The sequence below is a fragment of the Neodiprion lecontei genome, chromosome 7 (genome assembly GCF_021901455.1).
Source record: "Neodiprion lecontei isolate iyNeoLeco1 chromosome 7, iyNeoLeco1.1, whole genome shotgun sequence".
Lineage (NCBI taxonomy): Eukaryota > Metazoa > Arthropoda > Insecta > Hymenoptera > Diprionidae > Neodiprion > Neodiprion lecontei.
Genome location: NC_060266.1, coordinates 9200510 through 9224565, shown reverse-complemented (window position 1 = coordinate 9224565; position 24056 = coordinate 9200510). Strand labels below are relative to the sequence as shown.

The window sequence follows — 24056 nt, the reverse complement described above, 5'->3', positions numbered from 1 at the left end:
ATAGTTAAATGTCTGTCTCGCGACACTCAAAATCGTCCTCGCACATGTACGCACACTCGCGTGCAATATTTACTTGCCGTCTCTGCGTCAAATCTCGCCGCTTGCCCGTGTCGCGACTCAAAACCCATCAGCTGTATCTCATGTATTGTCTACTGTCTCGAAATCATGTATGTGTGTAATCTATGTGTTCTCTCGCTCTGTAAAATCATCACTCTCTGTAACGTTCTCTTGCGATACGGTCTGTATCGCCACATCGAAACCAATAAAAGTCTCGTTTATCGGTAATCATTATCTCTCTCTATCTCAACATCACTTTCGTTTCATTTACACTCGTCCTCATCACTAATTCGCGGATCCCACGTCGATGATCTATATCCTTTTGCCATCTCTCTAAACATTTTTTGGTCCTTCGAGCCGGATCAGTCGCGAATCGAATCGGATCATTCGCAAATTGAGTCGAATCTTTCGAATCGTTGCGACTTACGGGAAAACGAATTAGCCAGTGAGTGAAACGGAACTATCGCGTGTGCATCAAGTTGCGAAAGTTCACGTAATCAAAGTGAACAATATCGTTATCGGTGAAAACCATCACGAAATTCAGTCGCGTCCGTTAAATTCAAACGTGCGGTGTCCTCTGTAGTGACCGTGACTAAGATCTCAGTGTCAACAACACCGATCTCTCGAAGTGTGTATCGCGACGCCCTATTATCACTGTGTGCGTGTCTCGTTCGTGAAAACTCTGTTCGTTGCGTGAGTTACACTCTCTCATTTGTCAAAATGACGATCGACGAATACAATGAACGTCAAACCGATCTCTTCAGTCGCATCTGTCGCACTCTCGAAAACTTGCGCAAGCTCGGTGAAGCAAAAATAACTCTCGGGCAAGTGCGATCGTGATTAAATGCGTTAAATTCAAATTGGCTGAAGTTCCAAGGCATGCACGAGACAGTCGATCAAATCAGAATCGCAGCAAAAGGTGATCAACTCGACGCTATCAAAAGACTTTAGTATTTCGCGAAAGACTATTTACGAACAGTGCGAAGAGCAATACTTGAACACGAAGGGAGAGATGCTCGATCTGCTCGAATCTCTCAAGACTCTATCGGCACCGATCGTACCAACAGCCGCAGCCCCCCAACTCACAACTGGAGGAACCTCAAAACGGCTACCACGCATCGAATTGCCTACGTTCTCGGGCAATTACTCAGAATGGAAGTCTTTCCACGACCTCTTCACATCAATCGTTCGCGAAAATCCGCAACTCTCGGAAGTGGAAAAACTGCACTACCTAAAAACAAGTCTTACCGATGAACCGTCACAACTCATTAAAAACATCGCTCTTACCGCTGAAAACTTCCCTCGAGCCTGGGAAACTCTCGTATCGCGGTACGAAAACACGAGACTTTTGACGGATTCTCATCTCGCGACACTTTTCGCGATTCCTCGTGTCACAAAGAAATCGTCATCGGAACTGAAAAGCTTGCACAGCAACACTTACGAAGCTCTTGGCGTGCTCAAACTTCTCGATAGACCGGAGAAATTATGGGATCACATCATCGTGCACATGACGATTCGCAAGCTCGACCCAGCATCTCTAGAAGAGTGGGAAAAAAGTGTCACCGAGAAACTCGAGCCCCCCACGTTTGCGGAGCTCAAGGCGTTTCTCATCGGTCACATCCACACCCTCGAAGCCGTGGAGCAAGCTCATGCTCACAATCAAATCGCAACGTCGAAACCGCACTCATCGCAAGGAAGGTGAAATTCTCAGACGACAAGGTCACATACGGCGCAATCAAAGGAACAGTCGTGTGCTTGTTGTCATCTGCGGAAGCAGAGTCAACATTGTTGTCATGCAAGTTATTGATGTGGATGCGTCTCTTTTTTATCTGTTTGCACAGAAGGTCATGTGGATAGTCATTCCATCTTAGAATATTGTATACGAGCGACAAATTATTTTCACGGAATTCGGTACATGATAATTTAATGGCTCGGTCAACAAGATTAAAAATAGTACCTATCTTGTAAGACACCAGGTGACGGGAATTGAAATTCAGGTATCTTTGAGACCACGTTTTTTTGACAAACCAATCTGTTTTGACGTTAGAGTTGTTCTTTATCAGCAATAAACCGAGAATATTGATAGGATTATTAACTTCTATTTCAATAGTAAATTGTAATCGAGGATGATATTGGTTGAAGATGTTCAATATGTAGTCTATTTTTTTTTTGGGGACAGCAGTTAAAATATCATCAACATATCTGAAATAGAAGGGTAGATCAAAATCGAGTTTGCTGATGCAAGACAACTCATGGTCCTCCGTTACTAGGTCTGACAAGATTGGCGAGAGTGAAGAACCCATGGGCAACCCGAACTGTTGTGCGGATGTGTCTTTGTTAAATTTGAAAATTACCGAATCAAAACAAACGTTCAAGGCTTTAACCATGTCAGCAAGTGGCATTGGTATCTTTTTATCTAGTGAGGCCTAACGGTTCTTTACAGCGAGCCTGGCGAGGTCTATAGGAACATTGGTAAATAACGATACTACATCTAGTGAAATTAATATGTAATTATCTGGAATAATCAATTTACTTAGTTCGTCCATCAATGTGAAACTGTCTTTGACTCTGGAGTCAGGGAGGGTGATGTTTGTAGTGAACCGTGAATTAATTATTTTAGATAAGGCGTAAGTCGGGCTATCGACAAAGGAGACTATGATTCAAACCGGAACTCCTTCTTTATGAATTTCAGGAAGGCCATAAGCACGTGGGGGTACACTGTTATACGTAGTGATACTTCTATGCATACTTTTGTTTATTGACTTAGAATCAAGCCAACCAGAAGTGAGTTTGCTTACCCCAGACTGTAGAGTGTTACAAAGGTCATATCTTGCAATTCTATAGGTGTTAGTGTCCGAAGGTTGTTGTAGCATTTTGTTGTTGTAAGTCTCTCTGTGCATAGCCACTGACGTATTACCTTCATCCGCTTTCAAAAACATAACGTTCGGGTTGTTTTTTCTAAAGGTCATGGTATCACGGATTTTTTTGTCATTATTCCAGATAATTACATATTAATTTCGCTAGATGTAGTATCGTTATTTACCAATGTTCCTATAGACCTCACCAGGCTCGCTGTAAGGAACCGTTAGGCCTCACTAGATAAAAGCATACCAATGCGACTTGCTGACCTGGTTAAAGCCTTAAGGGGTAAGGCCACTGCAACGGTCCAAAAAAAAAGGTTTTTTCACGAATTTTTTGCTTCCAAAATTGAAGGTAATTGAAAAAAAACTTTTAAGGGTGTTATCGGGCATACATTAAACTTTATTATCAAATTTTTTTACAGCAAAAAAAACAAAATGGCGGTTCCACAGCTATCTTCCCGGGGCATGTTTTGCTTGCCGGGCTCCGCGGCACGCAGCACCACTGGTGCACTTTTGAATCTAGAACAAAAAAAAAAACCACAATCTAGAGGTTTATAGCTAGAGAACGTCGATCGGATTTTAAAAAGTATCAATTTTTGTGGATTTGGCGTGCGTTTGAAAAAAAAATTGATTTTTGACGTAAAAAACGGCTAGTTTTTTGTTAATAAAAAATCAATAAATAAAGTTATTGAAAATCCCGATCGACATTCTCAAGATAATGTTAATGTTCACATCTGATCAAAATTTCAAGTAAAAAAAATGAAAATTGTTCGAGTGATGCTGCGTGCCATTTTGAAACACTGTGTTTCGAGAAAAACGCGCTTAAAGTTTTGCGAATAGTTTTTTATTGGAAAAAATAAAAAAATGAAGGTAAAAAAATTTTTTACCGTTAGTCTGCAATCCCAGCACCATACATTTGTCCTTCGATGGCCAAATTTTCGTCTTCTTCGTCTTTCCTGGTGGATTTTTGGAGCGCGCGCGCACTTTTTGCCGCGGCGCTCAGAGATATCTCCGCGTGCTTAATGCGTTTGGCGTCGGCTTCGATGCAGAAATTATATGACTGTACACCAATTTCCACCTCCAACATCTTGAATATTTGCAAGACGTTGGTAAGGCCGCCATTGAATGTGCAAACAGCGATATCCGTCGTGCTATCTAGGACAGTTTTTCCGCTTGAAGATGATTTGGGGGCCAAACAAAAATTTTTCTCGCACGGGACCTTTTTTTCCTTATTCTAGAGGGTTTAAACTATTTTTGAAGCCTACAGAAAAAAAATCGATTTTTCAAAAAATTTACAGTGGCCTTACCCCTTAAACATTTGTTTTGATTCGGTAATTTTCAAATTTAACAAAGACACATCCGCACAACAGTTCGGGTTGCCCATGGGTTCTTCACTCTCGCCAATTTTGTCAGACCTAGTAACGGAGGACCATGAGTTGTCTTGCATCAGCAAACTCGATTTTGATCTACCCTTCTATTTCAGATATGTTGATGATATTTTAACTGCTGTCCCCAAAAAAAAAATAGACTACATATTGAACATCTTCAACCAATATCATCCTCGATTACAATTTACTATTGAAATAGAAGTTAATAATCCTATCAATATTCTCGGTTTATTGCTGATAAAGAATAACTCTAACGTCAAAACAGATTGGTTTGTCAAAAAAACGTGGTCTCAAAGATACCTGAATTTCAATTCCCGTCACCTGGTGTCTTACAAGATAGGTACTATTTTTAATCTTGTTGACCGAGCCATTAAATTATCATGTACCGAATTCCGTGAAAAAAATTTGTCGCTTATATACAATATTCTAAGATGGAATGACTATCTACATGGCCTTCTGTGCAAACAGATAAAAAAGAGACGCATCCTCATCAATAACTTGCATGACAACAATGTTGACTCTGCTTCCGCAGATGACAACAACAGACCAGCCACCACATTTTTCCCCATCCCATATGTATCTGGTCTCTGAGTCGTTGAATAGTTTATTTACCAAACATAATGTCAAGTTTGTGGGAAAAAATTCAAAGGATTTACAACTGGTCTTTGATTCGGGAAAAGATGGGATCCCTATGGGCAAACGATCGAATGTTGTCTATAAAATACCGTGCAAAGACTGCAACCAAGTCTATATTAGACAAACTGGCCGCCATCTCGAAGAGAATGAGGATCGACATACCGCACTAACTAAACATGTGATCGACAAAGAAGATTCTTTCAACTACGATAATGTAAACATCCTCGGTGAAGAACCTAATTATTATAAACGTCTATTATTAGAAATGAGCAATATTGTAGGGCACCCAAATTCGGTTAGCCTTAGACAAGATGTCGAACACCTTGCCAATATTTACAAACCGCTTATATCTGACCACATGCCAAACATTGTCTAACCTTAAAGATAAATTGTACATGATTTGATGTCCCTACACTGCTATTGTTTTTACTTTTTGCTGTACAATATGTACTTTTTGCTGGGCAATGTACAATAGATAATAACTCCTAATAGTATGATATCCATGGTTGTTAATATATAACCGATGGAATTTATGTTCTTGACAGTTGAATAAAAAATTGATCGTTTGGAGGAGGGCCCCCACTCGGGCCGAAACGTTAACGAAAATATGTGTAATACATTCAATGAGCGCTCACCAAGATTCACCACTACATTATCTACGAGATCGAGAATTTTAATCCTTCTAAGTACAGGAAAACCATAGATCACCCAGATAAATTTTGCATAGTTCTGGATTTCTAGTAGATTCATATGGAATTACATGTAAATCAATATATACCCACATTTATCCACATATATCACCACCCGGAAATTTTGAATAGGAATTACTATTATCATTACTATGTCATCTGCATAGTCTAATAGTAGAATTTCTATGATGTGGGAAACAGAAGCGGCTCTGATCCCTTTTGATTTCAGGAAATACTCTCAACCTTGTAGGAAAAGTGCAAAAAAAATGGGGTATATGGCTTCTCTCTGTAGCACGCCTTTGTTGACTTTGAATGGTTGTCGAGATTCAGTCGTTTGGAGTATAAGCGGACTATAATATAAATAACGCTCGTGCTGAGTTCTAGACTTCGTATTTTGCGCCATAACAGTTCGTGATTTTTTGAATCAAAGGCTTCTTTGAAACCCACGAAGAATCTGTACAATTTTACTTTGGTTTTTCTTAAGTGCAGTTGTATTACCGTGCTCATTGTGTAAATCTTTTCTAAGCATTTACAATTTTCCCGGAAGCCTGATAGTCACTCGAAAATTTCATTATTACGCTCACACCATGTAGACCTGCGTTAGCAGTTTAGTCGCGAACAGACTCTTCTTATACAGACAATTAGCAAGCGCTATTAGTCTGTAACTCCAGGTGTTGTTTCGGTTGCTTTTTCCTTTGTACAACAGTTCAATTATGATATCCGATCAAGAATCTGGTGTTACTTTACTTTCGAGTATCTTCTTACCAAGCGTTTCAGGTACAATTGCTAGTTGGACGGTAAGCTTCTTGAAAATTCACATGCAATGCCCTTTTCACCTTTGCTTTCTGGTCCTTGCAGGTCTTGAGACTGTTTTCAATTTACCCAAAGCTGACAGGGAATTCTTATTCGGGTACAATAACCACAGAATACTCGAGTCTATCGTTTATTGATATTATTGGCATATAATATTCTTGGAAATATCCAAACCAGATGTTTAGTGAAATAGCATTGTGACAGGCACGCTTTTCGTTTCTGTGAGAGTTAATAACGTTCCAGAATTCGTTTTGACTCGATACTCGAGTTATAGACTTGACAGCATGATTTATGTACAAGGTTTTTCGATTTTCACTGTACTCTTATATATAGTTTTTTGTTCGTGGAGTACTTTTGGAGAGATTCTTCTGAAAAGCAATTTTCTTTGCTAGTATTTAATTTAATGACCATGTTCTTTCATGCGTCCTTGCATTTTTTTCTTGAACCATAGCTTTCTTATATTCTTAGCCCTTTGTTTTTTAGTCATGCCAATTCGAGTTCCAATGTTGTGTATGATCGTATCAAAGTTATTATTCATTTCATTGAAACTTAAGAACGTCAATCCTACTTTAGAGGAGAATGCCATATGCTACTTGTAGCGTAATTTGATTGCGTCCTTTCTGATTTTCACATTATCAATATCACCAGGGAGAAAGTTTGCAACAGTAGTTCTCAATTGACATATTACTAAGAAGTGGTTTGATTTGACGGGAGTAAGATGAATTTGTAAGTCTGATACGTATTCTAAATTCTCGCTAACCCATACTAAGTCAAGAACAGAGCATCCAGATGTACAAGCATATGTAAAATTTGCGGGAGAATCGCTCCGCCATCTACTGCTTATCAAGTCAAATCCTGCGTCTTCCATAAATCTCAATAAAATTTTTCTTATTTCATTGTCAATCGAGTCCACGAATGAGTGCTCTCGTGAGATACTATAACTGAAAAGTAGGTTCTCGTCTAGAAACAAATCACTGTCTGTAATTTTACCATTAAGGGGGAATATCAGTGTGACAGGCTGAAAAATGAGGTAGTTTTTGGGAATTTTTTTTGAAAAAACGGCTGAATCGAATCACCTAGGATTTTGTGTATTTATTATTGAAGCATTGAAGTATACAAGGAAAATTTTTTTTTTTATTTTGAGTACATTTTATAAAGCAGAGGAGCGGTCGCAAAATAGCGTCTCAAAAAAAAAAAACTTTCCGACGGTTGACTACATTAGTGCGACAGCAAGCATCTGAACTCAAAAATTCAAAAAGATTATGAAATTATAATAGTATAGATATTGCAGCATCGTAGGAAATTTGGAAATTTTGATTAGAAAAAAAATGGCGGTCATTTAAAAATAAAATCGAATCTTACACAAAAGATTTGTAGTAAATTATAAATAAAAAAAAAGTAAACAATTTAAAAAAATACTACGATGCGACGATAGCGATAAGTTTTTTGTAGAGAATCCTTTTTAAGTGAAGTCGATTGGACAAAATTTGACAGAGTTATGCTGTCAACCAGGTCAAAAAACATGGTTCCGAGAAAAACGCGTTTGAAGTTTCGAGAGGATAAAATTGAATGATGTGACTTAAATATTGATATAAAACAAGCGTCGACGCTTGGTGCCAATTTCGAATACTTCTAAGCCGAATATTGTTTTTAAAATTTGTAGGCATATTCTTAAATGTCAAAACTATCTATTTAAGCAAAAAAAAATCGATTTTTTTTTTCACACTGATTTTCCCCCTTAACATCACCTCCGATAATTATTGGGAAATCGGGAAAATCTTGGATTATGGCAAAAAAATTCTCTTTGAGAGAACTAAGTATATATTGATAACTGTCGAAAGACTAATGTACACTGATTGTGAGCTCTAGCTGCAATAGAATTGTCCAATTGATACGCGTATGAATATGAAGTGTTAAGACTTGAGCAGAAGCTGTGAATTTTAAAACGTATTATTCAAACATATCGCTCTGCCGCCTTTACCATGCAAATATTTCGAGAAGGTAATACAAAGATTTGAATGCTATGCTGGTTATTTAAATAAGAAATACAAGATGCGAGTTGGTTCTGAATTGAAAATACAAGGTATGAGTTTGGTCTGAACTGACTATATGAAAATGCGAGTTTATAATTAGTCAATAAGACAAACTGTGTTACACGGGGAGGTAGTATTTAGACTGACTACCTGGCATCTCGACAGACGCAGCGTAAGCGCATGGTACAGCGTAATCGCGTAATTTAAGTTTAGCTGATAAAAAAGCCAAGCGCAGAAGGCGGGTTGAGTCGTGTGAATTTCAGTGGCAATTCGATTAAACAATCTCAATCTTCCCTACGAGAGGATGGTATTATACATTCATTGGATGTTTAATCATTCAATAAAGGTTCAGGATCTATTCCACCGTTGGTTCTGCCTCTAGCTTTCCCTTCTCCTCTAGACTGTAGTGTACTTCTTGTATGTAGCAAGCTTGAAAAGATGAATATCGCTCCGGATCCGTTGTACACCAAGTCTCCATTACGCAAATGACGCTTGTGTCTGTTACTATTGTGTTTATATCTGCAATATTCCCAAGGCCGATGGAATTATAAAAGATCACACAGGCCCACAAAAAAAAGTGTCTGAACTCGGCATGTGAAACATGTTTTCTTCGAATCTGGAGTTAGAATGGGGGGTCTTCCGGGCCGATTTTCAGTAAATGGCTGTTGAAGGTAGAAAAGTTCCGAAAATCAGATGTGAACATCTATTCGATAATTCAAATTTAAATTCCCCAGATACGGATTCAGCGACCCCAAGAACGTATATTTATGATTATTGTCTCTGCTTTGAAAGTTGTTTCTTGTTGTGACCTGCGAATGACCTGGATTTTGATCTGATAGGGTCAAACCGACTCCAGATTCGTATTGAGCGACCCCAAAAATGAATATTTATAACTATTGTGATTTCAAAAACTCATACGACTGTGTATCGCTATTTTTTTACTCGCAACAGCCATTTACTGAAAATCGGCCCGTAAGACAGTAGCATAGCAAGGCCGGTTCTACACGCAGATTCCTGTTACCGACACTTACCGACATCCTCCCCAGACTTAAACCCTTTTCCGCGATGACGTCACAGTCTGCCGTACCGACTCAAGATCAAGAACGCGCAACCTTACTGACAGTTGTATCGGTCGATGGCAAAAATCGCACTGCTTCACCGACAATTCTTATCGGTCGAAGGTCAAAATCGTGTTGTTTTAGCGACAATTTTACCGACCGAAGGTCAAAGTCTTTATGTAGTGTTCGCCTGCTAACGGTTGGGGGGCGCAGCGGAAGGCGTGAACTTTGTTACCGACCTGGATGTCGGTTACCGTCCCTCATTCTTTTCCCACGATGGGACTGTTGATGTGTGACATCAACCACCTCACATTCCTTTCCCACGTTATCAACCACGCGATATTCCAAGATTAATAATTCTAAGAATTGTTTTTCACTCCCTCGGATGCCGGTTTGATATCAACCACGTGACATTCTTTTGGCTTGTAAGTGTAAAGTGAACTCTGCGCTGAATTTTGAACGGGTTTGGTCAAGGTCGGAGTGCAAGGTTGACCAATAGCTGCGGAAGTATACATTCAGAGCCAAGGATCTGCGGTGTTGGGTAACTATCGCTCTAGGAATGCAAAACACAACTCAGTTTAAGTACAGCTCGGTCAGAGATGGAGAGCAACGTTGAATATGACATACGATTCGTATTAAAAAAAATTCTCGCTCAAGAGCTAAGGTGAAGGTGTGAAATTGATTTATGAATATTCTTCAAAAAACAGTTTTATTGGGTGCAATTTTTAGGCTACAGTTGACAATTACTTCACAACGATGGAACAATCATTTCATAACCAGGATAATATGTTCGCCAGGAATGCGGGACCATTCTTGTAGGTGCTTCTGCACAGGAAAACAAATCGTACACCCTCGCCGTCCGAACAGTATGATGATTTTGTAGCCAATTTTGAAGTAACAAAACGTTTTGTGCTGCATAGATTGCGTTGGGTATTGTATGCACGTTACATCTAAGAGACACAGCAGAAGGTTTTTGCAAGGTTTGAAGCGACGGACAACCAAAGTCCAGCAAATCGATGATTTGAACTTTAGGGACAATTTTAAGCAACCAATCTCGTTTTTCGTCCCCTTTTACGCACATGGTTTCAGCTTTGCACAGCCTGTCTTCAATGGTCCACTCAACTTCCTCAAACGGTATGGTTCCACAGCTCCAAGGTAAACCGTGAAAAACGCGTTCTAACCAAAAATTTTGGCTTTTGTATTTGACGTTCAGACAATCCCATTCGTGAGGTGGCTTGAAGAAAAACATTAATGGAGATGCTTCCGAGTAGATTGAAAAATTATAGCCAATTCTTCAAATGTAAAGGTATTGTTGAAAGGTCTACGAAAGCCTTGTATGTCAACGATAAGCTCAATCTTTGAACTGTTCGAGATGGTGGGAACGTGTCAGCTTTTATACCAACTTTTTCACCCCACCACTGAGTGGGTTGCATTCGACAAGACGATCCTGAACAATCAAGCAGTACGCTTATGTTTCAGCGGGAAAGTTGGCTTTAGCTTCAAATTCAAGACGGATGTCGACAGATCCGTACTTCAAAGATTTGTTTTGTTTTGAACAGTCGATAACGAATAAGGGGACGTCTTGCAGGAATTCACTCTTTGTCAGCAACGGCTCGGGGTTCTTGTCGTAGTAGGTAGCTTGGAAGTTTGCGTACATCTCGTACAGCAGCTCGTACAAATTACGACTCATGTTGAGGTTCAGGTTACCGCACGGATAAGATTGAGAGTTTAAAAACAGCTTGACGTCCGTGATGTTGCAATGATCGAAATCACTTGCGTTCTTGCTGATCTTGTTCTTTCGAATTGCTTGGACACCCAAAATGACGTATCGAGGTTTTTCAAGCTGAGTGGGAGTTTTTACAGTCCAAACGTGTTTCGATGTTGTGGGAAGTAAGGAATATTCGTACAATTCCCAATTGCGGAAAATCATCGAAATAAGCGGATCTTTCTGAATGAAATTAAGTAGGTTAACTTTTTTTGATCCGCGAGTTTCAAATACGGTATGACCCATTCCACTGCATTGATCGTGACTTTCAATTCCTCCTCTTAAATCTGCATGATTGCGTTGACGTCAGTTTTCAATCTCGTCAAAATTAACTCATGTTTAGCGTTGACAACGATCTTGCTGTAGTCTTTAGCGAAACCCAAGATCATCCGACAGCCAAGTCTGACCAAGGTGCAGTGAAGCGTAACACTTCATGAGAATTGTCAAGCCAACGTTCTTCCTTCTATCAATCTCAACTGCATTAATTTCGTGGCGAATTCCTTCAAACAAATGACAGATCGCGTTGTTTACGAGCTGTGTGTTCACAGTAGCTGTACAATCAGGTTTGAGGAGTCGTCCATGGATATGTACCAGACTTTTGCTGGGTGATATGCATAAATCCTGATACTGAACGGTGATTCGAATTACATCGCTGTTGTTGAAAGTCGACGAGGCGTAAGGTTTTTGAGCGTGAATCTCGTAATGCGCAACGAATTCGTCAGAGACGAATGGTGTTTGAGTGTTTGGGATGTCTTTTTCCGTGATACGTAGCAGATGATGAAACAGCAAAATCGGATTTTTAGGTGTCGGAAATTTCTCTTCCAAAAGGTGTGAGTTTCCGACCCAGGGCTATCAGGAATTCCACGTTTCGAGGTGTTAACGGTTCGAGCATCGATCGATGACTGACCTGATCGGGGCATGCCGACTTGCTGATATACCTACTCTTTGACAGTCTGTCAGATGAAATTCTCATCATTTATTGCGATTTGATGTGTAGTCTGACAGTAATAACTTCTCCACGGAAATTAATCAGGTCTCCGTCTTGATCCACTAACCGAAGCTGAACGTGATCTACGATCCTGATGGTGATTGGAAGGTAAATGACGTGCGACGGTACTTCCACGATCTTATATCCGGGTGGGACAGTCGGGAAAAACTCGTGAATAGTGTGTACTTTATGTCCATTGACGTAGGCGCCCGTTGTGATGCTGCACTCAACTCGCAACGGGTTGACCTTGAGTATAGTTACGGGCACGTCTGATTCGTGAGTCTCATCAACCTCCAATACACATGGTGTTAATCCTTAAAGTTGAGCGATGGAATCATTCGGCTCAAAGTTTATCGTGTGGTTGCAAATAATTTCGCTGCGTAATGTATTATTCTTGGGTTTAATGCTGAGCCTGATATCTGTGTTTCTTAGCACGTTTTGAAGATACTTTTCTATGTCCTCGATCTCGTAGCTGCCGGTAGGTATGGTGATCGCTTTATCAGCTACGTGAATTTTATTGTGACCAACTCAACGTTGGGAATCGAATTGAAGGTTACCAATTCTACCAAGCCAAGAGCATAACTTTCATCACGAGCGAGTTCGATCGGTGGGAAATATTGTGCCTCGAGATTCGAAAAGGTTCCCGAAATCGTTAACGTTAACGAATCATCCATGGCTGCGAGTGATAGACTGACTTTGATGAATTATGCACCATGTTTATATAGCTCACCACTCAGAAATTTCAGACACAAGTGTCCGCATTTAAATGTATCATAATCCCGGTACCTTTCATGATTGTATTTCACTACCAACGCCGAGGTATTTAATGAGGTCTAAGGGTGGTTGAAGGTTGCCGAAACTGTCGAAGTAATCGATATTATTGTCGCGTTTCTTGTATGCAACCCAGTGTGTTTCCGGACTGTCTTTGTCGTCAAGGTTGATTATAGCTGACTCGTTTTTTCGTGGACCCTTTTTTGGGGCATTTCGTTTCGCATGAAAACACCGCGGAAACGCAGAACCTTAAAGATTTTTGCATATTTCAACAAGTCCCAATCAGTCAACGCTAGACGTGGTAGCATCGCGTCTTGTTTTTCGAAAGATGGAGACCAAGACCTGTTTTGTACGGTTTCATATGAAGCCCTTTGCCCAACGCGATAGCTCCCATAGTTTTGTTGTGTCGTTTGCTCTCTCCCAGTTCTCGTCTAGCAGCACTTGCATCGTTCACAGCTTTTGCTATACCTGCCGCACCACCGGCTAACGCGCCTGTAACACTTAGTCCAGCGAAAATAGGAATCAGAAACGGTAGAAAATCAGCGAGTTTTGAAGGTATTGGTGGGAAGCGAGGTGTTCGCACTTTACATGTACCACCCACTTTTTTGACGGCTTTTTCAGCTCCCTCCAACGCAGATTCGATAGCTACTTTTGCATCGTTGCTTGGAACCATAGAACGATTTGCAGCATTTGAAATTTTTCTCAGGGTCTCATTTTTTGATTTTCGAATTCCCATTCCAAGTTTTGATTGTATTAGCTATTGCCCAAGCTGCTGCTTTTTCACCCAAATTGGCTTCCGACGCGAAAATCCGTTTCCAAGCTCTTTCAGCCACCACCCTATCAGCCTTGTTTGTAACTTCAAGATTTTCACGATTCTGCGAGTAAGCAATGTCGTGGTCCTTGCGACGCGCGTCCAGAAGATTGATCCCCGGATCACCACGAGCGAGTCTTTCTGTTAATTTTGTACCAGGCCCACAGTACTGATAACCAGGTACATGCAATTCGACTGGAAGGCTGTTGATGATTTTATTCACCAGACCCTTGCCACGATGTTGCTGCCTGCTGCTTCGTTCACCTCTGTACACGATTATGTTCGTGCGTTTACCGGAAGAAAGTGCTTTAAAACGGGATATTTATAGCAAAACCGATCAGTCATGTCTGAGATGCGATTTGAAAAACAACCCACTAAGCTTCCGCTAGAGGATTTTGAAAAACTCTCAGAGCACAATGTCGAAAGGCACAAACGGCACCGTGAATGACTCCCAAATAATCTACCTGCAATATTCTGTGGACCGTGGAATTGTGGTAAAACTAATGCGTTGCTCACACTTATAACCCATCCCAACGGACTTAGATTTGAAAATATCTAGATCTACTCAAAATCACATTTGACGATGTAGCATGCGAAAAGCAGGACAATATTAGAGCCTACTTGGGACTTCCGTTTCCGTTTTGGATGTGAGTGGCAGGTGTGAGAAAGAGTGTGAGTGGAAAGGCGAGAATTTAGCTGGATAGCAAAGGGGAGGAGGAAAGGAAATAGGGCAGAGAAGGAGCGGGGAAGGAATAGACAGGCGGACGGGTGAAGAGAATAGGGAGGCAGGAATGGAAGGGAAGGACAGTTGAAAAAAAAGGGGGGAGAGTTTTGAGGTTAGTCAGAGAGAGCCAGCGGACGGCAACGGGAAGGATAAGACAAAAATAGGCGGTAACATCTAGGGAGTGAGAAGGGGGATAGAGCAGAGACAGGTAGGCGGCAGGTGGATGAGGTAGGGAGCGGTGGCGGAGAGAAAGAGTATAAGCAACGCGGGTGGCCAAGAAGAAGGGGCAAACAGAGTAGAGGAGGAGAAAAAGAAAGGTGGGCCGGGTGCAGTAGCAGCGTTAGGGAGGGATAGGTGGCATAGCCTGGGATCGGCGACGACGGTGCTAGATTTATGGAAGAGGAAGCGGGAGGAGGATGGGGAAAAAGGGAAGGAGGATGCAGATGAGATGCAGGAAAGAGAAAGAGTATTTGGGTAAAGCAGGAAAGTTCACCGGTCGCTGGAGGGCAAGACAGGTGAGGAAGGGAAGGCAGAGGGAGGGACTATACAGGATATGCTAAGGCTGATTAGGGAAGAGTTGAAGATAGGTCTAGAGGAGGTCAAAGGGCAGGGAAGGGGGATCAGGAAAGAAATGGAAAAGATGAAAGGGGAAATGACTAGAAGGGAAGAGCAGTGGGAAGTACAGAGGGGGGAGATGAAGGAAACGATAAGGTACCTAGGTGAAAGATTAGAAGAGGTAGAAGAGCGGAGAGGGGGGCAGATGGAAAGGGTAAAGGAGAGGCTGGTAGAATTAGAAAAGAAGAGTGCAGAAGGCGGGGTGGAGAGGCAGGGACAGGGGAATGCGGAAGTGGCGCAGGTAACAATAGATAGGTCGAAAGAGATGGAGTGGTCCATAGAGAGGAAAGAAAGGGAAGGCAGAAGGGGAAATATAGTATTGAGAGGAGCGAGGATAGAAAAGGCAAGGGAGAAGGAAGGGTTGAAAAAGATTATGCAGGTGAAAGAGGGGTAGAGGTCGAGGTAAAGGATATGTAAGAGGTAGGCGCGAAAAAGGGGAGAGAAAACGGGATGTGGATAGTGAGGCTAGGGAATAGGGAGCAAAAGAGGCAGGTAATGGGAAGAAAAAGCCTCCTCAAAGGGAGGGAGGAGAGAATAGAGGAGGATCTCACCTGGGCAGAGAAGAGAATGAAATGGAAGTTGAGGGAGATAGCAGCTATCGAGGAGAGAAGGGGAAACAGAGTGAAAATAGGGTATGCAAAGATCTGGATAGAAGGGAAAATTTGGAAGTGGGATGAGATAGGAGAGGTGCTTAGGGACGGTGCAGGGAGAGAGAGGGAAGAGGGGCAAAGGGAGGGGAGGGTAAAAGTAGGGGAAAGCGATGGGGAAAGGACAGCAAGCGAGGAAAGACAAGAGGGAGGTATAGAAGCACACGAAGGGATACGTAGGGAAAGGCAGTCAGGGGAATGGGCAGTGGCGGGTGGTAGAGGCAGGGGGGGGGGAAGAGGAGAGAGAGGGGAGTAGGCGAGACGGAAAGGGAGGGGTGGAAAGTAGTTTTCTGGAATGTGGCGGGGCTCGCGAGAAAGGATGAAGATTTCTGGAGGGGGCTAAGGGACTGGGAGGTAATATTTTTAATGGAGACATGGATAGAAAAGAAAGGGTGGGAAAGGATTAGGAATAAGTTGCCAGCAGGGTATAAATGGGAAGTGCAGTATGCGGTGAGAAAAAATAGGATGGGAAGAGCAATAGGGGAATTGAAGGAGCGGGCAGAAGAGGTAGAGGGAGGAGCAAAAGTGATAGTGGGGGGTGATTTCAATGCCTTGAAAGGGCAGGAGGGGGGAGGATGTTGGGGGGAAGGAGAGGAGGAGAGTAGGAGTAGGAAATCAAAGGACAGGAAAATAAACTCGGAAGGTAAGCAGCTGGTGCAATTTTTGGGAGAGACAGGATGGGCAATAGTGAACGGGAACAGAGAGGGTGATGAGGAGGGAGAATTAACGTATGTAGGCGGGGCGGGGGTGACGGTGATAGACTACGCTATAGGAGACATCGAGGTAAAGGATAGGGTCAAAGGGATAGAGATTGGGGATAGGGTTGACTCGGATCATCACCTGGTAATAGTGTGGATGAGGGGGGCAGTGACTAGGACAAGAAAGGGAAAAAGAGTAGGGGCAACTAGTAGAGGAGACTGGACAGAGGAGGGTAGGATGAGGTTTAGAACAGAGGTCAAATGGGAGGGGATAGGAGAAGCGGATGTAGGCAAAGAGATAGAGAAAAGAATAAGGGAGTTTGGACGAACCTTGGAAGTAGGAGGGAGGGGGAGGGAAGCAAAAAAGGGATGGTGGGATGAGGAATGTAGGCGAAAAAAAGCGGAAGTTGGGCAGAGTCTAAGGAACTGGAGAAAGGGGGAGGGGGAAGGGGACGCGTATAGAAAGGAAAGAAGGGAATATAATAGGCTATGCGAGGAGAGGAAAAAGAAAGAAAATGCGGGTTTCATAAAAGAAGCAGCGGAAGCAAGGACAGAAAGCAAGGTATGGGAGATAGTTAACAGGGAAAGAAAGAAGTGGAGGAGGGTGAATGAAGAAATAGGCGATCAGGAGTGGAGGGAGTATTTCATGGGATTATTAGGCGGAGTGGAAAGCAAGGTAACAGAAGGTGGGGGGACGGTAAATAGAAAGGGGGACGGGGAAGGGGAGTTGCAGAGGGAAGAGATTGAAAAGGTGATAGGAAAGCTGAGGGATGGAAAGGCACCAGGGGGGGATGGAATAGTTAGCGAGGTATGGAGGTATGGGGGGAAAGAAATGGAGCAGTGGATATGGAAAACATGTAACAGAGTTTGGGTGGGGGAGGGCTGGCCAGAGGATTGGAGAGAGGGATTGATAGCGCCGATAGTAAAGAAGGGGGAGGGGAAAAGGGTAGAAGAGTATAGGGGGGTGACGTTGATGCCAACTCTGTATAGGGTGTATGCGATGGCATTAGCGAATAGGTTAGAAAGAGAGGTAGAAGAGAAGGGCTTGATACCGCAAAATCAAACGGGATTCAGAAAAGGCATGGGTACAATTGACAATGTATATGTACTTAATTATTTAATCAATAGGCAGGTGGAAAAGGATAAAGGAAAGATGGTGGCGTTGTTTGTGGACTTAAAAGCGGCGTCCGATTCAGTAAAGAGGAAGGTGCTGTGGGAGACTATGGAAAGGAGAGGGGTGAGGGAAGGGCTAAGGGTAAGGATAGAGGAAATTTACAAGGAAACAATGAGTCGAGTGAGGAGCTGGGGAAAGGTAGGAGAGGCGTTCTGGACGGCGAGGGGGGTAAGGCAGGGATGCCCGGTCAGTCCGCATATGTTCAACCTGCTGCTGGCGGATTTAGAGAAAATGGGGAGAGGGAGAAGGGTTGGGGGGGTGGAGTTGGCCGGCAGCAGGGTATGTACGTGAGCTTATGCGGATGATATAGCGTTACTAGCGGAAAGTGAAGAGGAAATGGAGGTAATGATTAGGAAGTTAGAAAGGTATATGGATAGGAAAAGGCTGACGGTAAATGTAGGGAAATCAAAGATTATGAGATTTAGGAAAGGAGGCGGTAGAAGGAAAAACATAGATTGGAGATGGAAAGGGAAGAAGATAGAGGAGGTGAAAGAGTTCAGCTATCTAGGGTATAGAGTAAAGTGCAATAGGGGACAGGAAGCACAGGTGAAAGAGAGAGCACGAAAGGCAGGGGTAGTAATGAGGCATGTATGGGGAATAGGAAAAAGAAGGTTTGGGAGGGATTGGGAAAAAAGGATTTGGTTATTTGACAGGCTAGTATGGACGGTAATAGAGTATGCATTGGAGATATGGGGGTGGAGGGAGTGGAGGGCGGTCGAGGCGGTACAGGATAGATTATTGAGATGGACATTAGGAGTGGATGGGCGAACACCGGGATATAAGGCAGAAGCTGAGAGGCAGGGATTGAGATGGGAAAGAGAAAGGGAAAGTATCTTTGCGGAAAGGGGAGCAGAGAGAAGAGAGGTAGTCGCGAGAAGGGAGAGGGGCGAGATGGAGTTTAGGGAGATAGAGAGGAAAGAGAGGTGGGAGAAAATAAGGGAATCGAGGTACAACAGATGGTACAGGCTAGTGAAAGGAGAAGGGATACCAGGGTATCTGGGAAAGGGATGGGGGGAAAGCAGGTGGACAAGAGTGGCAAGATTTAGATTAGGAAGCGAGATAAAGGAGGCAAGGTACTGGAAAGAAATAGAAAAGAGAAGGTGTGGGGTGTGCGAGGGGGAGGAGGAAACATGGAAGCACGTATGGGAAAGGTGCGTGGGCTGGGATAGAAGGGGGGAAAGCTGGCAGGAGGTGGTGAGGGAGATTTTAGGTGAGGAGGGGGTGGGAGAAGTCTGGATGAGAGAACTGGAAAGGATCAGGGATGTACAAGAGAATGAAAGAGTGAGAGATGAATGGGAAATGGAAGTTTATTTAGGATAAGGACGAATAGGGAATAGAATAAGGTAAAATAGGATAAGTTCAAGTAAAGATAAGGATAAAGAGTAAGAAAAGGATAAGAGGGAAAGTAAGGGAATGGCAAGGCAACGGCACAGGGCACAGGCAATTAGAAATTGAGTAAGGATAAGGTAGAAAGTAAGAATAGGGTAAGAATAGGTTAGGAAAACATGTAAAAAATATTGTAAAGGAAGAGGAAAAGGGAAGTCCTTGTAACCCCAAGGGGAACAATAAATATTACACACATGCATATTAGAGCCTACTTTTGCATGGGTAGACAACACGACGTTGACTGTTTCTATCTCTGTCAGACGTACGCGCGTGTTCCCAAACATCTCGTGCGCGACAACGTTAACTTATTCGTGTTATTCAATCGAGACGATATGAACCTTAGACATGTATACAACGACCATGTAAACACTGATATGTCTTACACAGAGTTTAAAAGTGTGTGCTCCGTATGCTGGAACGGTAAGAAGTACGAGTTTCTGGTGATCGACAAAGACAGTGAGCTCAACGAAGGACGATACAAGAAGGGATTCGATTCTTTTGTTAGCCTGGAAAAGATATAAAATCTAACGTTTTCGAGCGAGAAACGCAGTAGCGTTGCAAACTCAGTTGCGTCAACATGCAGAGCTCTGAAATTTCCAAGCAAAAAGATCTCCTATATCAGATTGCTCAAACAAGTGCTGCGATCCGTCGAAAACACAGATTGCTCGAATCGGGCAAGGAATCTACGGCTCAGAAATTGAGTGACGTTTTTAAACCAGTAGTGACTCCGTTGCGAGAAGTGGTAAATGTTACATAAGATACTCAACCTGTAAAACAAGAGGTGGAAGAAATTGAAGAAGAAATAAAGCAGATGAGAAACGAAACGAAAAATGAAACTGTCTCGGAAATGGACGATTCCTTTGCTCCGGCATGAGATAAAACAATCGTAGAAACACCGGTCGAGAAAATAGAGGATGAGTATTTTGCACTGATGAGAGATGCAAAGACAAAAGGTGAATTGGACAACGTGTACGGTGTACGCAACCTCTCAAACGGACTAATGATTGGTGATTCGTTGATATCTTTTGAGAGTGACTACATCCGTATTGGCGATACGCTTCACCCGAAAACGGAGGGTTTGCTGGAACTTTTGTTCAAAAAGAAGCCTGACGGTTCTTCTGTGAGCACCGGAGATCGGGAAAATTTTGAAAACATGATCCTCGCAACGAACGCGCATGAAAAGTATTACGCATCTGATGGGGCTGTTTGAAACGATAACAGTTACAAATTGTGAAATGTCATTGCCGAATTGATGGATTATTTCCCATGACCTTGAAGAAAGGGTAAAGGTCTACTTTCGCAAGCTATGATCACTCGACAAGTTGTTTAAACGGAGTACGTCTTCTGGGATGATCCAATCGAGTTAGTGGAGCGTCTTCGTTTACTCCTGGCATCTCAGACAGACGGAAATCCGAGTCACAATACTGAAATAATCTTCATTATCGAGGAACTACGCGAAGCAGGAATCATTTATTGAGCAGCTCCCATCGTTTTTGCATTCATAACCGAGACGAACGTCGACGTGTTTGTACGGCATCTGGATAAAAACACGGCTGCGAGCACTCACGGTCCTCGTGGTGTCGGATTTCAAATAACAGCGGACGGGCATTATGACATACAGAACAAGAGACTGTGCAGAATGTCGTAGATCCCGCAGAGCCGAACAATGCTGTAACTTTAAAAATCTTGAGACAAAAATTCAACGCGCTGCAAAAACAAATCGACAACCTCGATCAAATGATCAAAGCTTTGGAGGTCACCCCGGAGAAAGCCTTGGATACCCTTTACACAGACTTCAAAACAGGCAGAGACCTGTCAATTCGGAACGCTGATAACATTTCTCAATTGAACACCCGACTAGGAGCGTTGGAATATGACCGAGGAAAAGCAAGCACTGGTGACGGAACTGCATAAGCCTGCACGCCGGGATTACCCGCGTCGACGTGTAGACGTGTGCGGAATCGACGAGACCTGGCAGGCGGATCTTGTTGATATGACGTCATACGCTGAACAAAACAAAAGCTACGAGTACATGCTCACAGTCATTGATATCTTTTCAAAGAACGCGTGGGCTGTACCGATAAAGAGCAAGTCTGGAGATGATGTTACGGAAGCAATGGAGTCTGTGCTTGTCCAAGGACGGGTACGGAAAAACTTAGACGTCGACAGAGGAACGGAATTTTACAACTCGAAATTTGAATCGCTTATCACACGTTACGGAATCGAACTTTACTCCACATACAGTGATTTAAAGGCTTCGATCTGTAAACGTTCCAATCCCACGCTGAAAGGTAAAATGTGGAAACGGTTCAGCATGCAAGGAAGCTACAAGTGGCTCGATATCTTATCCGATTTGGTTTCGGCTTACAACAACGTCAAACACCGAACCATAAAAATGAAACTGTCGGATGTCACCTTTGCAAACGAGAGGCTGTTATTACGTCAGGCGTAGGAGGGCTTCGAGCGAAACCTACCAAACTGGCAAAGTTCAAAATCAGTGACAAAGTTCGAATCAGCAAATTCGGAAATGTCTTTGAGAAAGGTGACACTCCCAATTGGACGACGGAGATATTCACAATAAGCCAAGTGGAAAATACTCATCCTGTGACGTACAAGCTCGAAGACTACCCAGATCAACCCATCGCTGGTGGCTCCTACGAAAAAGAGCTCCTCAAGGTTAAACATCCGGATATCTATCTGGTGGAGAAGGTGCTCAAGAAGCGTGGAAAAAAAAAATATATGTTAAATAGTCAGGTTTTGACAATACACACAACAGTTGGATAAACGAATCGGACATGTAACATTTGAATAAATGAATTTTTTGTAAACACATATGTGCCTCTTCATGTTATACCCGACACATAACAAGTATGCATCTTTATTTTTTAGACAATTGACAGAGATGTGCATCGTTGTACAATTCTTCATATTTTGGAGCGTTCTTATTCACTATCCTACATAATAATATAATATACATCACGGTACAGTTATTAATTGAATCCTACATACATAACGATACGGTAATTACGAAGGTACGGTGCAGGCTTGTAGTCCCACGGAAGCGTATCGCATGTGTTTTGAAACACGATGCGCTTGTGGTCATTCCAGCTCAGTACAACTTTTTACTGTTCTACAGTGTATAACTCGTGCTTTTGACTCAATATCGAATGCCGATTTCTAGACAAATTTTCACGTTTCATGACACATTCCAAATAATCGTTGAAAGTTATTTTTCTCAATGCTGATCCATTGACACCTTTGGCACGTTTATTGTCTTTGTTATCTCCCAAGACTCGGAATGCATACAATTTAGCTCGTAATCCCACAAATTCCAACGTTATTTTCCCGTTATTCTCACCTTCCATTAAGACAAGAACTTTTTTGTTCGCTAGAGACATTCCATACGTGTTATTAAGCGGATAATCAGACGTCTCGAATTTATGCAAGTCTTCCTTCATATAATCGTAAATGTCGGGGACGGTGAAGTTGTTAATCAAACTATCGGTATCGGTATACAATTATTTTGCTCGGTTGCCAAATTTCCGTTTAATGTAATCATAATGAAAATCGTAGGTATATGTTTTCTACAGATTCAGGATGGAGTAACCTGCATATAATGGTTAATGCAATTTAACTTTCGTCTCACTGATTTTGACGATCATTGCATCTTTGTCGAAAACGGTGCAGCTATGAAAATTAGGTTTGGCTATTGTAGCTCTAGCACCATATCTTCCATCCCATTTCGTGATCAGCCTAACATCTCTATACTACCTAACATTTTTCATTGTTTTGCCAAAAACTGCGTTGTTCATCACTTTTTAAAAGATTTTCTCGAATTCACTGTTCGATTTTTTCCGTAAATCGGTATTTAAATCCATGTATTTGTTGAACCAGGGGGTTTGTCTGAATTCGAGAACTATGTGAATTTCAGCCAACCTTAGACCAAATTGTGAGCATTATTTCAAAACGCGATAGTGAACGACGTAGTTTTTCTTGGAAAGAAGCGTGGGCGTCAATTTCGGTTGCTCACTATTCGAGATCGGAGTTATGTAGTGCTCCGGACACAGTGGTAAATCCTGATGAATGTCATGCAGTTTCTCAGGATATTCCAAATCCACCTGCAATATGTAACCAAACTCCGCATCGTCCGAGATGGCAAGAACGTCGCACTCTGTGAAACCTGACACCCATTTGAAGGAATTACACGGCAGAGCAAAGCTCATAGCCGCACCGTATAAATTATTAACGTTCAAGTACATGAGATAAGATTTTCCGACTTCTGGATCAAATTCCTCCCCCATATATCTATCGTTAGCCTTTACGTATCTGTTCCAGCACTGTGACACACCACCTTGAATACCTTTTTCGATGAACGTAACCATATCTATGTCGGTGAGAAGCTCGAGCTCGATGTCGGTACACTTTAACATCGCATCAAACGACAGACCGGGCGCGGTGTAATAATGTAACGGGTCCAGGTTGTACGCTGTCCAACAGCTCTGTCGAAAGTTTTGAAAGACGTCGACTAGTAAAAATACGTCTGTTTGTGAATACAAGTCCGAATACTCTTCCAAAGTTTGAACGTTAAAAGTTTGCCAAACTTCACATGCATGTGCATAGTCGTCGTCTGATATATCCCGATCATTCAATTTTGAGTAAAATTGTTGTTTGGATGGTAGCCGTCTGCCCTCGAGCTTCTCCCAACTGTTTATGTATTCGTACGGGAACACTCCTTTTCTGGTCAAGAACTGAAATTTATCTGAGGAACGATAAAATTTTCGTGTGATTGATTTATGATCATCACCGAGATCCGTTGCTAATTTCTCAAGACCACTGGGCATGAAACGGTACAAATCTATGAATTCGAACTTTATATCTGTTCCCCCTGACATATTTTGTAAAAGAAATGTATTTTTCATTGTCCACGGGTAAAAGCTCTCCT

The 24056-nt window shown here is 42.3% G+C and overlaps 1 protein-coding gene and 1 long non-coding RNA gene across 2 annotated transcripts in view; one reads left to right on the top strand and one right to left on the bottom strand.

The window, feature by feature from the left end:
- Nucleotides 1-24056, top strand: part of LOC107227614 (dynein axonemal heavy chain 2) — a 732784-nt gene that overhangs the window by 2926 nt on the left and 705802 nt on the right. The gene's annotated exons all lie outside the window — the stretch shown is intronic.
- LOC124295601 lies at nt 3321-20444 on the bottom strand. The gene is made up of 3 exons (XR_006905496.1): nt 20434-20444; nt 19802-19803; nt 3321-3437 (listed from the first exon to the last, which is right to left on the bottom strand). It is a non-coding gene; the product is annotated as an uncharacterized LOC124295601 (long non-coding RNA).